At 38.2% G+C, this 15,954-nt stretch overlaps 1 protein-coding gene across 6 annotated transcripts in view; it reads left to right on the forward strand.

Annotated features, from left to right (window-relative positions):
- SYTL1 (synaptotagmin like 1) overlaps window positions 1-15,954 on the forward strand; it is a 452,201-nt gene that overhangs the window by 227,173 nt on the left and 209,074 nt on the right. The gene's annotated exons all lie outside the window — the stretch shown is intronic.

Consider the following 15,954-nt stretch of genomic DNA (forward strand, 5'->3'; position numbering starts at 1 on the left):
GGGCGTATATATTTTTTGTTGCCTCCAAGCGAATGCCTGTTCTGTATTGGTACTGCAAAAGATATACTTGTTTTAGAAGGAGCATCTGTCGTCATTATTGCTATATTACATGTACTTATAAAGTGGTCCTTACCAATAATTAAGAACATATGTTTCAAAACAGGGGGTCTTTTTCACGCAGCCGGGTAGTATTATGCACGTGGCTGTGTAACAAAATAAATTCGTGTCAATATACATTTGACACATATTGCAAGCAGTTTACTCGATTACAGCAGGGTGTTATCCTTATTGAGTACTACCCCCATTAATCACTCGGTATTGGCGTGTTCTAGTTCGCCTCTTTTACACCGCTAAATCCGCCCTGGTGGGTTTTACGGGTAGGATGGTTTTCTTACCTATTGGTTACACACGGCCGTCTTTCCCGGACTGCAAAACGTGGCGTCTGTACAATTACCGCTCGCGTAGTGGTTTAAAGACTCACTGAGCTCAACTTGTCGCTTTTAAAACACGTCATATCATCACGTGGTACTGAATTCTATCGTCGAGGACAGCCGTCACTACGTGCGTTGTGTTTCCTCTTCCTTTTTTTTGAAAAGGGAGACAAAACTTTATTGTTCAATATTTTTGATGTGCACTTCGTGTGTTAGCCCTTTTAGTTACGAAGGAAATATATATATATATATATATGTATATGCGCGGCTAGTATTGGCCCATTATGGCTGTTCTGCACATTTGGGCACAATGCAACATAATGATGATTTACGGTAGCCTCGAAATCTGTATTGTTTATGCTAGTTAAGGGAAACGTTTCATTTCTAACCTATAGTAATAATATCACCCACTACAGATATCGCCTATTTATGTTTTTATCTATGCCCTCCTGACTGCAAAATTTAGAAAGATCTCAAACCCTAATGTCCGAGCTATATGATATTTCTAAATAGAAGCACAAAACCCATGTAGTACATACAGATTTTTTCAGTGTATGAGCTTTAGTGCTGTATCTATTTATTCTTATAAACAGTTCTATACTACTATTCTCATCCAGTCCTCTTTGGTGTTAAGACCTCGATTAACAGTGTCTAGCGTAGAGATATACCACTGTTCTCTATTTTTCCTTTTTATGTCCAGGTTTCCTCCTCTTTTTGAAGCTGTAATTCTCTCTATCACAAACCACGAGAATTCTGTATGTTTGTGTTGCAATTTATTAAAATGTTCAACCATGGGAGCATTCTCTTTGTTTGTTTTGAGTGCGGATCTATGTTCCAAGAGGCGCAATCTTATTTCTCTGCCGGTCTCTCCTACATAAGCCAATTTGCAGGGGCACAATATCATGTATACAAGATTACTGCTCCTGCAACTGTTCAATGTTTTAGGAGTCATGGTGTAATTATTATAGGTCAGAGCTTTTCCAACAATGCAGTTTTCGCATACAGAGCAATTGCTGCACTTATGGTTTCCTACTGCTTTAGTGCCATTAATTGTAAGCTGACTGGTTTGGTTATGCTCCCTATATGTGTGAACTAAATTCTGACGGATGTTTTCATTGCGCCTAAACGCAAAGATAGGTTTCAAGAGTTTGACCTCCTTTCCATCAGTTAAGATGTGCCAGCTCGAGTGAATTACATTCTTCAATTCATTACTGATATTTGAAAACTGGCTCACAAATACTAATTTAGAGTCAGTCACAGATTGTTTCTGTGAAACAGATTCTGGGTGTATCATAATGTCTCGGTTGTAAAATAGTGCCCTTTTACATGAGTTCCTAATGAGTTTTTTGGGATATCCTCTATCCTGTAGTTTGTCACTCAGTTTATTTGCATGTTTTAGGTAATCCTCCATATTGGAACAGTTCCTCCTGAGACGAAGGAACTGTCCAAATGGGACATTGTCTCGTTGAGAGCGAGGATGATAACTGCTGTAATGCAGTAGAGTGTTTTTGTCAGTGGGTTTGGAATACAGTTCTACCTCTAACATACCATCTTTGTTCTTTATGGTGATGTCCAGGAAATTTACTGAGTTTTTATCATATATTGCTGAAAATCGGAGGTTCTCATCTCCCAAATTTAACCACTTTAGGAATTCCTCCAGGGTGTCCGTTTCTCCTTCCCAAATAAAGAAGATGTCGTCAATGAAGCGACGCCATAATGAGATATTCTCATAAAATGGCGACACCTCATTGAACACATGCTTCTCCTCGAACCTGGCTACGTATAAACATGCCAGGCTCGGCGCGCAGGTGGCCCCCATGCTGGTGCCCTTGCATTGGAGAAATAGCTCATCTCTGAATAAGAACATATTATTTTTCAGAACTAGTGTTATGCACTGCATAATGAACTCAGAATTTGCCCCTCTAAGGTCTGCATTCCCCAGTATCTCTTCCACTACACCGATGGTATCATTCTGTGGTATGTTGGTGTACAACGCCTCTATATCGAGGGTCACCATAATCTGATTATTGGGGTTGTACGCCAATCCTTCCACTATGGAGATCATATGTGCCGAATCTCGCACATATGATTCTTGTTTTAATACAAGGGGTTTTAGAAAGGTGTCAGCGTATTGGCTTAGCGGTTCCAGACGTGAGCCAATACAACTAACTATAGGTCTCATGGGGGGATTTTCCATGTTCTTATGTATTTTTGGGAGACCGTATATCGCTGGTGTCCTTGCGTCTTTACAGTATAAAAATTCAAATTCTGCTTTACAAATCCAACTTTTCTCAAAAGCACTTTTCACTATTTCCAAAACCTTTTTATTTAGAGTCTCCAATTTGGTAAAGGGAACTCTCTCATAATGTTCTTTGACTTCTAGAAGATCCAACATTTTCATGTTATAATCTTCTGTATTAAAAACCACCACCCCTCCGCCTTTATCGGCAGGCTTGATGGTGAGTTGCAGGTTGTTCTTTAAGTCTATCATAGCTTTTCTATGTTCTTTAGACATATTATTCTTATCAGGGTATGTGTGTTCTAAAATCTTTTTTCACCTTAGACTCTACAACTTTTTCAAATATTTCTACATTTTTACCCACCTGAGAAATAGCTGGAGTGAAGGTAGATTTTTGTTTGAGTCCCGAAATATTAATGGTTGGATTATAGTCCCTCTCTTCAAAAAATTCTTTTAATCTAATTTTACGGAAAAATGCTTTGAGGTCCTTCTCTAAATTAAATTTGTTAACATTAGCCGTAGGGGCAAATGTAAACCCTTTTTCCAGGACTTCTAATTCAATTTTAGTCAAGGGGTAGCATGAGAGATTAACAATAGGAAATTTATTTATATCATTGGGGACTATTGACGATATCGTTGACTCCTTGTATTGGGAAATTCCTGAGGGGCCTGGTTGTATTGGTAATTCGTCCTGTGTCCACCTCTTGGGGCCTGATATTGTTTTCTCTGATACTGTCCTCTGTATTGGTGTGGTTTCCCCCCTCTCCTCTGGCGGTTCTCTAAAAAATGGTTTCCCCCATTCTGTTCACTATTGTAACAACCATTCCCTGAGGTGGAGCCTTCATCTTCGCTGCTTGAACAGACGTTTCAGAAAATGTGACACCTTTCTTAGCTCCCCTGTTGTATATCGGTCGGTTCTCAACATTTCTTTCCTCCCTTGGTTGTTGGAAGTAATCTTTATTTATATAAGGATAAACTAACTCTACACTGTATTTATTCACATCCTTTTTAAGTTTTATAGTTTTTTTGTTTATCAAATAGTCTTTATATCCATCCATTTCCACATTTAATTCATCTAACCTCTTTTTTGCATCATCTACCGCTGACATTTCCTGGAGTGCAAGTTCTAATTTTTCTATCTCTTTCCGTTCTAATGTTACCCTCTCTTGTGCAGTCTCAATAATTAAAAGGATCCAGTCCCGGCTACACCTGTTTGCAATATGTGTCCAGGTTTCCAAAAATGTTATATTATCAGTGAAGAGCCCTGGTTCATTACGAACCTGGAGTCCCATGGGTATATAACCCCTGATCTTGCATATTGTATCAAGAACTCAGCATGGAGTTCAGTCCTCACTGCTTTTTTCTTGAGGTTGAGTACATTGCCCCATTTGTCATTATTGCCTGTGACAACCACAATCTTGTTGGTATTGTTGGTTGTAGAGCCAACTATTTTATTAAATTGGTCTTCTGTAAATCCGAAGACTTTAAAGGGGTCCATAGTATGTCTAAGGAATATGAATTCAATAGTGAGTCACTGAAAAGTGATCAGAAGTTTCTCTCCAGCGCAGGGCTGTACCAGGTAGGTATAAGTGAAAGAGAGGGGTTCGTGATAACCCGTAGGGAAATAGAGCATCAATATACTGTAAAGTAAAGCAAAAAGTTTTCCCTATGGGAGGTATTGTTTCCTGCTCCTAAACCAGGACTCAAAGCGATCAACTCAATCCACAACATTCATTCATCTTGCATTTTGTTGGCTGGGAAAACACTCACCAGAAAGGAACAAAAACAGTCTATTTATAAAAATATACAATTTATTTTAAATAAAAAACATATGAATTCCTATGTATAGTGAGTTAAAACATGAAATACACAAATAAAAGCCACCTAATGTGGGTATGGAGAAAGTTTTTCAAAAAAGACACTGCTATCTGTCTTAGTTATGTCATTTCGGGCCCTCGTTTGACAACAATGGGGGAATAATATTCCTTTAAACCAGGTTATTTGTTGACAACACCGAATATGACTTGATGAGAATGCGTCGACGCGTTTCGGAAGCTTAAGTTGATAATGGCTTCCTTCTTCAGGACAGTCTCTATATGTTTTCTCCACAGAATTGTATCACACCTAGTACACAAATAAAATACGGCTATTAGCTCCTGATTTTACAATTGTTATCTACACATGTTTCAATGAGATCTCATAAGGATAGTTAAATAAAATTAGCCCTTACATATCACAACTTCTACTCCAATCTATGTGTGGAACCACAATTATATCTATAAACAAGGGGCCTATTTGTATTCACAGGAGGCCTATGTGTAATAGCCAATCATTTATATTTGTACATTGCCCCCCAATGCCAACATTCTAAACATCTAAAGTCAGCTGCATATTGTTGTGCACGGCCATTTTGCCATTTTGTTTTTGAACCTATATGATGTGTTTCATTTTAAAAAAACATGCATGTCAAATATTAAAAAACCATACATATCAAATTTCATTAACTACCTATGTGTACCAACAATATTTACTATTGTCATCTTTCTAAGAACATTGTACTCAAATCATGAACCCTCTGGTTAGTGTTGTCCACACCCTTCTGGCAGCCATTCAAAACATTCATACACCAATCATATTGCATTATGTTGTTACTGACCAATGCAGTTATGTTGCAAGGAGAAATCTACGGAAATCGTAGTATTCCTGTAGTGGACGCCTTCTAATGTTCGCAGACTACCACAATCCTATGTATAATTAGGAAGAGTACAGCATTAAGTATTAGTTAGTAGCGTACCCTGGCACAATTAGTTAAAGGGCGATTGTTTTTTACCTCCATATATAAGAGGAAGCTTCAATATCAAATCGGGTTCAGTTGTCATATTATCCTCGAATTCCTACATGGATTAGAGAATACGGGTAAATTCTTTACATCGTGCGTTTAGTTATTTATTACACAGAGCTCAACTAGTTTTGGAGTTATGATAACAAAGAGTTACCTTGCACAATTCTCATGGGGCGTATATATTTTTTGTTGCCTCCAAGCGAATGCCTGTTCTGTATTGGTACTGCAAAAGATATACTTGTTTTAGAAGGAGCATCTGTCGTCATTATTGCTATATTACATGTACTTATAAAGTGGTCCTTACCAATAATTAAGAACATATGTTTCAAAACAGGGGGTCTTTTTCACGCAGCCGGGTAGTATTATGCACGTGGCTGTGTAACAAAATAAATTCGTGTCAATATACATTTGACACATATTGCAAGCAGTTTACTCGATTACAGCAGGGTGTTATCCTTATTGAGTACTACCCCCATTAATCACTCGGTATTGGCGTGTTCTAGTTCGCCTCTTTTACACCGCTAAATCCGCCCTGGTGGGTTTTACGGGTAGGATGGTTTTCTTACCTATTGGTTACACACGGCCGTCTTTCCCGGACTGCAAAACGTGGCGTCTGTACAATTACCGCTCGCGTAGTGGTTTAAAGACTCACTGAGCTCAACTTGTCGCTTTTAAAACACGTCATATCATCACGTGGTACTGAATTCTATCGTCGAGGCCAGCCATCACTACGTGCGTTGTGTTTCCTCTTCCTTTTTTTTGAAAAGGGAGACAAAACTTTATTGTTCAATATTTTTGATGTGCACTTCGTGTGTTAGCCCTTTTAGTTACGAAGGAAATATATATATATATATATATGTATATGCGCGGCTAGTATTGGCCCATTATGGCTGTTCTGCACATTTGGGCACAATGCAACATAATGATGATTTACGGTAGCCTCGAAATCTGTATTGTTTATGCTAGTTAAGGGAAACGTTTCATTTCTAACCTATAGTAATAGTATCACCCACTACAGATATCGCCTATTTATGTTTTTATCTATGCCCTCCTGACTGCAAAATTTAGAAAGATCTCAAACCCTAATGTCCGAGCTATATGATATTTCTAAATAGAAGCACAAAACCCATGTAGTACATACAGATTTTTTCAGTGTATGAGCTTTAGTGCTGTATCTATTTATTCTTATAAACAGTTCTATACTACTATTCTCATCCAGTCCTCTTTGGTGTTAAGACCTCGATTAACAGTGTCTAGCGTAGAGATATACCACTGTTCTCTATTTTTCCTTTTTATGTCCAGGTTTCCTCCTCTTTTTGAAGCTGTAATTCTCTCTATCACAAACCACGAGAATTCTGTATGTTTGTGTTGCAATTTATTAAAATGTTCAACCATGGGAGCATTCTCTTTGTTTGTTTTGAGTGCGGATCTATGTTCCAAGCGGCGCAATCTTATTTCTCTGCCGGTCTCTCCTACATAAGCCAATTTGCAGGGGCACAATATCATGTATACAAGATTACTGCTCCTGCAATTGTTCAATGTTTTAGGAGTCATGGTGTAATTATTATAGGTCAGAGCTTTTCCAACAATGCAGTTTTCGCATACAGAGCAATTGCTGCACTTATGGTTTCCTACTGCTTTAGTGCCATTAATTGTAAGCTGATTGGTTTGGTTATGCTCCCTATATGTGTGAACTAAATTCTGACGGATGTTTTCATTGCGCCTAAACGCAAAGATAGGTTTCAGGAGTTTGACCTCCTTTCCATCATTTAAGATGTGCCAGCTCGAGTGAATTACATTCTTCAATTTATTACTGATATTTGAAAACTGGCTCACAAATACTAATTTAGAGTCAGTCACAGATTGTTTCTGTGAAACAGATTCTGGGTGTATCATACTGTCTCGGTTGTAAAATCGTGCCCTTTTATGCGTCGCTTCATTGACGACATCTTCTTTATTTGGGAAGGCGAAACGGACACCCTGGAGGAATTCCTAAAGTGGTTAAATTTGGGAGATGAGAACCTCCGATTTTCAGCAATATATGATAAAAACTCAGTAAATTTCCTGGACATCACCATAAAGAACAAAGATGGTATGTTAGAGGTAGAACTGTATTCCAAACCCACTGACAAAAACACTCTACTGCATTACAGCAGTTATCATCCTCGCTCTCAACGAGACAATGTCCCATTTGGACAGTTCCTTCGACTCAGGAGGACCTGTTCCAATATGGAGCATTACCTAAAACATGCAAATAAACTGAGTGACAAACTACAGGATAGAGGATATCCCAAAAAACTCATTAGGAACTCATGTAAAAGGGCACTATTTTACAACCGAGACAGTATGATACACCCAGAATCTGTTTCACAGAAACAATCTGTGACTGACTCTAAATTAGTATTTGTGAGCCAGTTTTCAAATATCAGTAATAAATTGAAGAATGTAATTCACTCGAGCTGGCACATCTTAAATGATGGAAAGGAGGTCAAACTCCTGAAACCTATCTTTGCGTTTAGGCGCAATGAAAACATCCGTCAGAATTTAGTTCACACATATAGGGAGCATAACCAAACCAATCAGCTTACAATTAATGGCACTAAAGCAGTAGGAAACCATAAGTGCAGCAATTGCTCTGTATGCGAAAACTGCATTGTTGGAAAAGCTCTGACCTATAATAATTACACCATGACTCCTAAAACATTGAACAATTGCAGGAGCAGTAATCTTGTATACATGATATTGTGCCCCTGCAAATTGGCTTATGTAGGAGAGACCGGCAGAGAAATAAGATTGCGCCTCTTGGAACATAGATCCGCACTCAAAACAAACAAAGAGAATGCTCCCATGGTTGAACATTTTAATAAATTGCAACACAAACATACAGAATTCTCGTGGTTTGTGATAGAGAGAATTACAGCTTCAAAAAGAGGAGGAAACCTGGACATAAAAAGGTTAAAATAGAGAACAGTGGTATATCTCTACGCTAGACACTGTTAATCGAGGTCTTAACACCAAAGAGGACTGGATGAGAATAGTAGTATAGAACTGTTTATAAGAATAAATAGATACAGCACTAAAGCTCATACACTGAAAAAATCTGTATGTACTACATGGGTTTTGTGCTTCTATTTAGAAATATCATATAGCTCGGACATTAGGGTTTGAGATCTTTCTAAATTTTGCAGTCAGGAGGGCATAGATAAAAACATAAATAGGCGATATCTGTAGTGGGTGATACTATTATTATAGGTTAGAAATGAAACGTTTCCCTTAACTAGCATAAACAATACAGATTTCGAGGCTACCGTAAATCATCATTATGTTGCATTGTGCCCAAATGTGCAGAAGAGCCATAATGGGCCAATACTAGCTGCGCATATACATATATATATATATATATTTCCTTCGTAACTAAAAGGGCTAACACACGAAGTGCACATCAAAAATATTGAACAATAAAGTTTTGTCTCCCTTTTAAAAAAAAAGGAAGAGGAAACACAACGCACGTAGTGACGGCTGGCCTCGACGATAGAATTCAGTACCACGTGATGATATGACGTGTTTTAAAAGCGACAAGTTGAGCTCAGTGAGTCTTTAAACCACTACGCGAGCGGTAATTGTACAGACGCCACGTTTTGCAGTCCGGGAAAGACGGCCGTGTGTAACCAATAGGTAAGAAAACCATCCTACCCGTAAAACCCACCAGGGCGGATTTAGCGGTGTAAAAGAGGCGAACTAGAACACGCCAATACCGAGTGATTAATGGGGGTAGTACTCAATAAGGATAACACCCTGCTGTAATCGAGTAAACTGCTTGCAATATGTGTCAAATGTATATTGACACGAATTTATTTTGTTACACAGCCACGTGCATAATACTACCCGGCTGCGTGAAAAAGACCCCCTGTTTTGAAACATATGTTCTTAATTATTGGTAAGGACCACTTTATAAGTACATGTAATATAGCAATAATGACGACAGATGCTCCTTCTAAAACAAGTATATCTTTTGCAGTACCAATACAGAACAGGCATTCGCTTGGAGGCAACAAAAAATATATACGCCCCATGAGAATTGTGCAAGGTAACTCTTTGTTATCATAACTCCAAAACTAGTTGAGCTCTGTGTAATAAATAACTAAATGCACGATGTAAAGAATTTACCCGTATTCTCTAATCCATGTAGGAATTCGAGGATAATATGACAACTGAACCCGATTTGATATTGAAGCTTCCTCTTATATATGGAGGTAAAAAACAATCGCCCTTTAACTAATTGTGCTAGGGTACGCTACTAACTAATACTTAATGCTGTACTCTTCCTAATTATACATAGGTTTGTGGTAGTGTGCGAACATTAGAAGGCGTCCACTACAGGAATACTACGATTTCCGTAGATTTCTCTTTGCAACATAACTGCATTGGTCAGTAACAACATAATGCAATATGATTGGTGTATGAATGTTTTGAATGGCTGCCAGAAGGGTGTGGACAACACTAACCAGAGGGTTCATGATTTGAGTACAATGTTCTTAGAAAGATGACAATAGTAAATATTGTTGGTACACATAGGTAGTTAATGAAATTTGATATGTATGGTTTTTTAATATTTGACATGCATGTTTTTTTTTTAAATGAAACACATCATATAGGTTCAAAAACAAAATGGCAAAATGGCCGTGCACAACAATATGCAGCTGACTTTAGATGTTTAGAATGTTGGCATTGGGGGGCAATGTACAAATATAAATGATTGGCTATTACACATAGGCCTCCTGTGAATACAAATAGGCCCCTTGTTTATAGATATAATTGTGGTTCCACACATAGATTGGAGTAGAAGTTGTGATATGTAAGGGCTAATTTTATTTAACTATCCTTATGAGATCTCATTGAAACATGTGTAGATAACAATTGTAAAATCAGGAGCTAATAGCCGTATTTTATTTGTGTACTAGGTGTGATACAAGCAAACAAAGAAATTGATGGCTGGGTTATAATTGCGCCGGGTACCAGTGATAATAATCAAAAGGAACAAATATAAAAGCTCCAAGGATAGAGTTTAGGCCACCAATCTAAACACAACAGGCATGAACCAGTCAATGCCCTAATATACAACACAACATTTATCCTGAGCTAACACAAATTTCACTTTGCAACCAATTGACAGATCACAAGTCGCTGTTTGTTTTCTTCTTTTCTTTCCTTTATTTCATACGTAGATTGTTCACAAAAACCTCCTAGCCGACACGTGTTTCGTCTGATAAGGAGTTAATCCACAGACTTCTTCAAGGCTAGAACAATATAATTTTATAGTTTTAAAAAACTTTAACATATAGTTGTTTGTTTTCAAAACCACTGTTTCCCAAGAAATCAGATTTTGAGGTGTCCCATTTGTAAGGAGTTGTGAGTTATCAGCATCAGAAAGCTGATGAAATATCACCGAAAGACAACACAAGGTGCACTAAAGACATATAGATGAGTAATAGTCACCACAAACAAAGTATAAAAATAGTGCTAATAAAGAAAATACCACCACCATAAGCTCGTTTACGTGTGCAATTCGCACCAACACAATATTGAGAGTCCAGTGTTCAAAGTCCAAAAGAATTGTCTAAATAAGCTATTTGCTCAGGCTAGAGAGAGATAGCCCCACATACAACATCATGCTCACCCAAAATTGTGAGCGAAACATGGGTACCTTGAATAGATCAGTTCGACCTTTAATCTCTTATTCAACACCCCTGCCACAGCGTCATGGGGGTTCAGTTATCCTCTTGGCTATCAAATAAAACCACAATTTAAAACTTAGATCTTCTATCCATATGTGCGTTCAAAAGCCAAACTCAATCTATTGACATGAAATACTCACTCTATTTCACGTTAATTCGGCCCGTGGATAGCATCTAAAATCAGTCTCTCTCCATATTATATAGTTTGGGTATTTTCCTCCTGTAGTTTAAACAAACAAAATCCTGTTGTTTAGGAAATGCTCATTTCCGTTCTCATTAGAGACAAACACATCGATAAGCCGGGTACAGTCTTTCTCCGACCCGCAACTGGACCATGTTTAATATAGGGGTTAACCCACTAGGTTAGCAACAGTCTCTTATCGATATAATTGCGTATTACACGACCCATACCCATTAATGAAACGCAACTCGTGTTCGGTAAATTAACACCGCCACGAAAGAAAACCATATATGTGAAGAGTCTCACCTGTGACGATATCTCGTCCTCCATGCAAGGGTTTCTGGCGTTCAGCACCCGCGCCATGTTGGAGTTCCTTAAAATACCCACATCCGGTATGCAACATAGAAAAGGGAATAACCGCTTGCGGTGTAATTCCCAAATGAAAATACGCGCCATCTTTAAGTGTGCAAGTTAGTATCTAAAACCTGCCACGAATCATATCTACTACTCGTAAGGGTTCTTATTTGTCGTATTTGTTAGCTTTGATATTTAAAAGTCTATAATTGTGTTTATACGCATCGTGCAAAGAATAGAAAGAAGAAAAGCACCCACCGAGAGTACCCATCACCAGATTGTCATATCCTTAATTTTCGTTACCAACATCCTATTAATAAATCTTCTTACATAGAAATATTTACGAATATATATGGCATTCCTAGTTGGCGCTACAATTATCATTCTGAATAATTCGAAAACAGTAAATCTCAAGCGGTCATAGTATATATCCAGATCTGTCTTAGTGCTCAGATTGTTCCGAGTTAAATCATTTTCTTGGATTTATGTGCATTTGTATTACGGTTGTCAGCCTTATATAGTAATATCACTAAATTGTGCTCCAAAATTAGTAACACGTTACGGAGACAATGTCATTTTCCTATGTTGTACCGGAAACCTGTTACATCTGATTACAACATGAAGCAAATTTTAAAACCATGATACATCACATGCTTTTCAAGGGATCATATACATTTCAAAATACAGTTTGGGACTGATCATATTTTTGATCGTCATACCACGTCGATAGGATATGGAGGGTCGTGAGTTGATGTAATCCTTTAGAGTTTGATCAGAACTCAGCAGGAACCAGTATTTATTCAGTATTTGGTAAACCTTAGATGACCAGGGGTTATAGTTGGTAATCAGTCTCACCTTATCTTTATTTCTCTTGTTCACGTGGGATTTGGCACTCAGTGTCTCTTGTCTATTTAATCTAAGGACTCTGTTCTTTGCTCTACGTAGGACCTCTGGTCCATATCCTCTCCTAAGGAATCTCCCTTCAATGTCTGTTACACACTCCAGAAACTCGCCATCCTCACTGCAATTGCGTCGGGCCCTGTATAGTTCTCCATAGGGGATTGCGGTGACTGTAGATCTAGGGTGTGCACTATCATTGTGTAGAACAGCATTGCAGGACGTAGATTTTCTAAAAAGCTTACTACACAGTTTGTTATCTTTCACATACAGGGTTAGATCGAGAAAGTTAATTCGTTCCTTAGAGTATTGGGTGAGCATGATGTTGTATGTGGGGCTATCTCTCTCTAGCCTGAGCAAATAGCTTATTTAGACAATTCTTTTGGACTTTGAACACTGGACTCTCAATATTGTGTTGGTGCGAATTGCACACGTAAACGAGCTTATGGTGGTGGTATTTTCTTTATTAGCACTATTTTTATACTTTGTTTGTGGTGACTATTACTCATCTATATGTCTTTAGTGCACCTTGTGTTGTCTTTCGGTGATATTTCATCAGCTTTCTGATGCTGATAACTCACAACTCCTTACAAATGGGACACCTCAAAATCTGATTTCTTGGGAAACAGTGGTTTTGAAAACAAACAACTATATGTTAAAGTTTTTTAAAACTATAAAATTATATTGTTCTAGCCTTGAAGAAGTCTGTGGATTAACTCCTTATCAGACGAAACACGTGTCGGCTAGGAGGTTTTTGTGAACAATCTACGTATGAAATAAAGGAAAGAAAAGAAGAAAACAAACAGCGACTTGTGATCTGTCAATTGGTTGCAAAGTGAAATTTGTGTTAGCTCAGGATAAATGTTGTGTAGGTGTGATACAATTCTGTGGAGAAAACATATAGAGACTGTCCTGAAGAAGGAAGCCATTATCAACTTAAGCTTCCGAAACGCGTCGACGCATTCTCATCAAGTCATATTCGGTGTTGTCAACAAATAACCTGGTTTAAAGGAATATTATTCCCCCATTGTTGTCAAACGAGGGCCCGAAATGACATAACTAAGACAGATAGCAGTGTCTTTTTTGAAAAACTTTCTCCATACCCACATTAGGTGGCTTTTATTTGTGTATTTCATGTTTTTAACTCACTATACATAGGAATTCATATGTTTTTTATTTAAAATAAATTGTATATTTTTATAGACTGTTTTTGTTCCTTTCTGGTGAATGTTTTCCCAGCCAACAAAATGCAAGATGAATGAATGTTGTGGATTGAGTTGATCGCTTTGAGTCCTGGTTTAGGAGCAGGAAACAATACCTCCCATAGGGAAAACTTTTTGCTTTACTTTACGGAATATGTATTCCCCATTGCGATTCTGCAGATCAGAATGGAGAGTAACATAGCAATGCCAAATTGTTTCCCTTTTTCTGAGTTATTTGTAGCTTTCCCCCTCTCTAATTTCACCAGGCTCTTCCTGGGGACAGTCGCAAGGTTTGTGCATTTTTTGTACACCTGTTGTAATCATGCATACCCATTGGTAGGGTAACAGAATCACCCCTGGCCCCGTAAACAAACCCATATATGAACTGTTAAGCAGCAAAAAACATAATCCAAATATTAGTGAACCAATCCTTTTCGGCATTATGGCAAAAAAAACTCTATTGAAGTAGGACCCTACATAATAACTACATTATTCCACCTTCCCGCTTTTTCAGGGCCCCGTGCTCATGCTGCAAAACCTTTTTATGGATTTGGACGCAATCCCGAATGATGAGGCAGCTAATGGCTAAACCAGTAGATGACACCAGATGGTGAAGCTGGTTTGGTTTCTGTTACCTTGAGGACACATGTTTGTTATCTTAAAAACAGGTGCATGTGACATGTGCAACCCCACAAAGTGACCCGGTACCCACAAAAATCTTCAACTATACATGCAAGTGTGAGATTAGCATTTGTTGATTTAGCTCCCTTTCCGGGCCAACTGTTTAAAAGATTACACTTCGACATTTTCAAAGTTAAACAACATATTCTGAAAACCATTCCTTGTTGGGTGAGGACAGTTTCGAGCGAAAACTGTATCTAGCGTTTCCCATGTCACTGGTAAACAGGGTAAATTAAAACGGTACAAACAAAATAGGCTAGAGTTTATTTGTAAACCTAATGAAAATAACTGTATAAACAAAAAAGTCAGATTAACTCACCACACACAGCAAAATCACAAACATTACTCCACTGGTAGCTTTGCAAAAACTATAACAATGTAAGGGCCTAAATTATGTGACAGAAGTAAATAGGCCGGAAATGTAGATTTAAGAGCATGAGAATGTAAACATACCAATGTTTTCTTTTTCATAACTAATATTATAATCACAGCTATGGCCGTTATTATTTTCATGAATAAGAAAATATTGTGTGGGATTGAACATAGAAGAAATAAGAATTTGGGACAACTTTTTTGGACTCTGCTTTATTATTTGTTTGGGGTGCACTGCTATGTTTATATGTTTGCCTGCTATGCAGAAGCCTCATTAGCAGTTGGGGCTTTATAGAGCGGCCACCAAATTTATGACGCGAACTTTACTCCAACGCCACTGCTTCCGTGAGATATGGGATCGGCGGCGAACTATCCCCATCCTTCCCAGTCAACAAAGGAGTTAGACAGGGCTGTGTCCTGGCCCCTTTCTTATTTAATCTTTATACTAATGGGCTGGAATCGGAAATGTTAGCACGGAGCCAGGACCTTCCATCTATCAACCACCGCCCTATTCCCGCGCTACTTTATGCGGATGATTCCGTAATATTAGCAAGAACACTAGTGCAGTTACAAAGACAGTTGGATAAATACTGTCAGTTTATGCTTTCCTTGGGGTTGAAAATAAACAAAAATAAAACCTTTGCTATGCACATCGGCCCCAAGGCGAAGAACCCAAAACCTGTTTTTATAGATCAAGTTAGATTGGAACGTACCAGGGAATACCCTTACCTAGGAATCTTAATAGATGACCAACTATCTTGGAAACAAGCTATGATAAGCAAAAAGTTGCTCTATCAGAGAGCAACTACAGCTCTTGTTTCCTTTTCGAGAAAATTGGGTAAACCTGCCCCAGCCGAGTTGCTCAAAATTTATCACGCTAAATGCCATAGCGTAGCAACTTATGGCGCAGGTGTCTGGGGCTATGCTCCTCTAGATAACTTACAAAAGGTCCAAAACGGGTTTTTAAAATACATTTTGGCACTTCCTCAAAGTGCCCCAATATACGGTTGCCATATCGAG

This window comes from Lissotriton helveticus, chromosome 3_1 (assembly GCF_964261635.1).
Source record: "Lissotriton helveticus chromosome 3_1, aLisHel1.1, whole genome shotgun sequence".
Lineage (NCBI taxonomy): Eukaryota > Metazoa > Chordata > Amphibia > Caudata > Salamandridae > Lissotriton > Lissotriton helveticus.